The 5,330-nt window shown below is 38.4% G+C and overlaps 1 long non-coding RNA gene across 1 annotated transcript; it reads left to right on the top strand.

Moving 5' to 3' along the window:
* The first annotated feature begins 225 nt into the window (after positions 1-225).
* LOC143679555 (uncharacterized) lies at positions 226-4,954 on the top strand. Its single transcript, XR_013173837.1, has 3 exons — positions 226-386; positions 1,346-1,526; positions 4,929-4,954. It is a non-coding gene; the product is annotated as an uncharacterized LOC143679555 (long non-coding RNA).
* Positions 4,955-5,330: the final 376 nt, after the last annotated feature.

The following is a 5,330-nucleotide window of genomic DNA, read 5'->3' as shown; positions in this document are numbered from 1 at the left end:
GTTCCTTTGGTAGCTCTCAAGGGGCCAGGTCTCCTATTCTTGTGGCAATCCCTGTTCAGATGTCCCTACCTCACCCCGGAGGACAAGACACAGCAGTCAGGGGCCCTGAGGTGCCCTCTAGTGGCAGCTACCTCACACAGCATTCTTTACTGGATTGTTCTTCCCTTAAGGGACAGTTTCCAAAGCGCTTTAGAGTAATTATTACATCACAGTGGAAGCCTGCGTATCTCTACAACATTTAGCACTTCTGCCTCATCTCGTCCTATTATATCAGACCTTCAAGGGATTTCTGAAATCCTTTGTGATAGCTTCAGAAACTGAAACCTTAAGAGGTTAAGTCTGGTCACATCTTTCCCTACACTGCAGTGGTGTTTCTCAGAAGCAAAGTAAGAAAAAGAGAGAAGTCTTGTGAGATATATCCTCATTTGGGCAAACAGCAGACATACAGTTAGGGAAAAGAGTGTGAACAAGGTTGTATGTATGATGACACATACAAATCCTCTGTTTTGAGATGAGCTTCTAAATCATCATGCGTATACATGATCCAGACCATTCTCTACCCATAGTCCTCCTCTTCTCTGGTTTTCCTGAACATAGAACACAAATGTAGAGACCTTTTGTGGCACTTAATATTTTCCAGAGCAGTGCAATTCAGATAAGTCATTATCAATACCACCTCCAGCAATAAGAGGCAGGGGTGCTTACGAGAATTCCCAATGTAGGTTACCAATCTAGATTATACTAGGTGTGTATACTAGTTGCTGTAGTAGATAGTATAGATTATACTAGATGTAGGGATTGTGAGAGATACCATTGTCAACACGAACCCACTGAATCAACCACCTTTATTTACTTTTTTGGGCATTATCTGTGGCTTTCTGTTTGCTTCATTAATTTTGATTTTCTTAATAGAAGATCGCTGCAGGGTATCACTGATTGCATAGTAAATCGTATTGGCCACATGACCACAGTTGGAACAAGCTGTGAAAAAATACAGGTCATCAACCATGTAGGGAAGTAAAATGTGGGTGATGACATCTTTAAGCAAAAAATATCTAAAGAGGGCACATCTCAACCTTTTCTCCTGCACAAAGACAACTGTAATATTAAAACATGTTTTAAGATTCCAGACATTAAATTAGTTTCATATAAAATTATTGGGCTTTTGTTTGTGTGTGTGCATGCTAATCTTTTTTTAAAGAGTTTCCAATTGAATATTTTATTAGTGTGCAGTTGTCTTTGTAACATGTAATGCATGTTAATCTTGATACTGTTAATGTAATATTCAGGCTATAAACTCCATGGGGCTCTTGATGCTGAAATATTTTGTCTATGTTGGTTCCAGTAACATTCAGGAAAAAAGTCCACCCTATAGGCAGAAAGAGGCCCTGGTGACCATGATGGCCAGGCTTCGGGCCCGTGTTCCACGATCCCTAATGACTGCTGAACCACAGAGTAACCTAGCCAGCTGCATTTCTCATGTTACATCTATGAAGTGGCTGAAAGAGAAGACGTCAGCACCCAAAGTAAGTAGGGACTTTCTTAGAATAGAGGTTGAGGAGAAATAAAGCAATATACAAGTGTCCAATGTGCATCTTAGATGCACACCAGAGAAGAAGTTTTAGAACAGATTTATGCAAACAGATGGGTGAATGACCAAGATTTGTTTCAAGCTTTAGCAGACTCCTATTCTTCAAGCTCTGTGAGTTTTTCCAAAATGGTGCTTTAAACAGTTCTGAGAAGGAAATGGGGGCAGACACAAGGTAGAGCCATAGGGAATGTGGTTTGAGACGTCTAAGGTCAAAGACCATACTGTATACTCCTGTTCTGCCTCCTCTGGCACTTAGAAAAGTGTTTACATGAGGACACCAAGTGTGATCACTCAGTGCTTGATATAGTTTGACTTTTTAAGCACTGGTCATTCTTCTGTTTCCCAGCTGTTGAACTCCTCATTCTTTAAGAGTCAGCTCAGATGATACTTCTGTGAAAAAGGCCCTACCCTAAGACACAGTCCAGTGCTATTTCCCCTTGGCTTCCCCAAATCTGCAATGCACATGTAAAATGGCCCTTGTCACAAGGCACTGCAATTATTTATCACCTATCTGTTCAACCACATTTGAGTTCCTTGAGAGCAGAGATTGAGTCTTATGCACCTTGTGTCCCCAGCACAAAGAAAGTATCTGCCACACGTAGATAGTTGGTGAAATTTTTTTGGCAAAAGGTATTTGAAAGGAAAAAGAGCTTGGGAATCATCAGCAGGATGAAGATGCTGACAACCAGCACAATAGGTCCCATGCTTGCTTTTGGCCTCATGGTTAATCCCCAATTCCTAGACCATAAGAACCAGATCCCATGTGTAATGGTGGCTTCCTTCTCTCCCCTTTTAGGCTAACCATTCTCAAACAGTCTTCCTGTTTTCCCTGGAAGGCCCATGCTTTCTGTGCTTTTGTTCTATTGACATTGATTTTCTTATATATAAAAAGAGGTTGTCTTTTGGGGGGTAAGTTATATATTAACCTTTTATACCATCTAAGTTACACAACAGATATTATATGAAACTTAGTAGTAATAGAGATTTTGCCTTCCAAAACCCATCAAAATTTCATAAATTATACCAAAGACTGGATGCTTAGCTTTATTTTTCCTCAGTAGAATTCATCTGTTCAAGCCAAGTAAACTAATATGGAAACTTATCTCTCATGATTTAAAAAAAAAAAGTCTTTTATTTTAGCATCTACCTGCCAAAGATGTTATCCTATAGCCATTAAGGACAGATACTGTAGAAGAATATTTAATGACCTGAGAAAAAGCTAGGTAGACCTTGTTTTTTAAATATAACAGTGAGTTAGAATCTCTATGTACATTAAGATCCCAAAGGTGGAAAAATTTATAATTCATAGGCTTATGAATGATATATGATTTCCTTCTTTATGTTTCTCTAGATTTGGGGAGTTTTCTTTGATGAACAGGGATTTCTTTCTGTAAAGGGGAAAATTTTTTTCTAAAAAATACTTGACATTTTAGAAAGATTAAGACAGCTTTCTAAGGCATTGAGCCAAAGATTCTTTTTTCTTGAATATCCAGAGAATAGGGAGACTTTAATTCACAGAAAGACCAGCAGATTTTTGCTCCTTTCAGGAAGGTGCGGAAAATCTTGGCCACCACACTACATTTTGTGGAAAGTAAGATGTCATTGTATTAGAAAGGCATGAACCTGGAACTGAAAAAGACCAGAGTATTTTGTGCCTAGAGAAGTCATTAATGAGCAAGAGAACACCCACACATGTGGCTTTATTTGGAGAGCTCATATTTGGGTAAATCTCCCCTCCAGGAACAATTAATAACTTTTATCATGGTAAACTTCCTTCCTGATTATGAAGTTTCTTCTGTGGTAAATACAAGCACCTAGGGTGACCCAAAGAAAAGATAACACCCAGAGTATGATCCAGCCTATTGCTTATAACAGGATGACTCAAGAATGAAGTCAGATCAGCAGGTTTTATCCCATATTCCAGCTCAAGATGTTTTTAGAAAGAGGGAAAGTAACAATTTCAAGTATCTGCACGTTTAAGTTCACTAAATGCTGCCGGAATGCAATATACCAGAAATGGAACAGCTTTTAAAAAGGGAATTTATTAAATTACAAGTTTACAGCCCTAAGGTCATAAAAATGTCCAAACTAAGGCACCCAGGTAAAGGTACCTTGACTCAGGGAAGGCTGATGTCTGTCACATGGGAAGGTACGTGGCTGGCATCTGCTGATCCTTCTTCTTGGTTTCAAACAGCTTCTGATGCCTGTGGTTTCCTCTCTAAGCATCTGTGGGCCTTCACTTAGCTCCTCCAAGATACAGCTCTAGGTTCTGGCTTGCTTAGCATCTCATGGGAAGGCACATGGTGATGTCTGCTGGGCTCTGCATATCCAAACATCCATGTCTAGGCATCTGCTCTCTCTGTTGGCACTCCAAGCATCTCTAAATGTCTGCATCTCTACTGGCTCTAGGCTGTCTCTAAAACATTTCCCCTTTTAAAGAATTCCAGTAAACTAATCAATACACAGTTTTAATGGCAGAGTCACATCTTCATCTAGTCAAAAGGTCACACTCACAATTGAGTGGATTACATCTCTATGGAAACAACCTAATCAAGAGATCCCACCACAAAATATTGGATCAAGATTAAAGAATATGGTTTTTCTGGGGCACACAACAGTTTCAAACTGGCCCACTACCCTATAATCCAGACATTTTGCATAGAGTACTCAATTAAAAGCTTGTAAAATGGGTAGCATCTTCATCATACAGGCGAGAAAACTGAAGTTCAGACATGTAATCATCTTTGTGCCAGCAAAAAAGGCAGAGCTGTGAGATTCCATTCACATTTGATACTTTCCCATTTTATCATTCCATATTGCCATTTTGCCATGAAGAAGAAATGGCTGCTTGACCTTGAACAAATAGACAATCTATGAGCATCAGTTTCTATCTCTAGATGAGGAAACTGAGTTAAGTGGACTTTGAGGTCCACTTTGGCCCTCATATTTTATGATTCTTTAATGATTCCATTCATGCACGAGTGACTTCTTGATACAACTTTTAATGAAATACTACATTCTTGCTGGCATTAACTTCAAACTGTCCCATGAGCAAAGCACACCAAAGCACAGACAGATTATGTTTTGAAATGATGAAGGATTCCAGAAAGGCCATAATTAGAACTGCTTCTCCATAGACCTGTGCCTTCCCCCAATGAATGAGGCCAAAAATGCTGGTGAAGTTGGAGTATCATTTGTAGTACTTCAAAGTAAGTTTCTGAGAAACATTTAATTGTGAATTTATGTCACTGTATCCATCCTACACCTAAATTGACCCAATATGTGTGATTCAGGATATGGAAATTAACTTTTCATCTTGAAATTCTGATTTTTTCAGAGCCTTTGAAACAAGACTTCAAAATGGTATGTGAAATCATTTCCACATTCATTTTGATAACTAAACAATGATTAAAATGTGTCAGTTTCACATGCACATTATAATGAATAATTTCAATGTGTGGTTAGGATATGAGTTTGTGAGATGGCTACAAACCAAGTACAGCACTGTAGAACACTTAGCCATTAAGGTCTCATTTGCACATTTTTTTGTTCAAATTATCATTTCTTTGGACTAAAGTTTTCTTTTGCTTGTAATCATTATTAAAGCCTGGAAGGAGGAATATAGTTGAATGCAAACATGTCAGAATTTCATGTTCTATATCCTATTGTAGGAATAGGAAACTCAGTCTGTAATTTTGTATGAATATACATTTATGAAGTCATAAGAATTACTTTCACT

The sequence above is a fragment of the Tamandua tetradactyla genome, chromosome 4, assembly GCF_023851605.1.
Source record: "Tamandua tetradactyla isolate mTamTet1 chromosome 4, mTamTet1.pri, whole genome shotgun sequence".
Classification (NCBI taxonomy): Eukaryota; Metazoa; Chordata; class Mammalia; order Pilosa; family Myrmecophagidae; genus Tamandua; species Tamandua tetradactyla.
The sequence above is the reverse complement of the archived record's forward strand: the minus strand, read 5'-3'. Positions and strand labels throughout refer to the sequence as shown.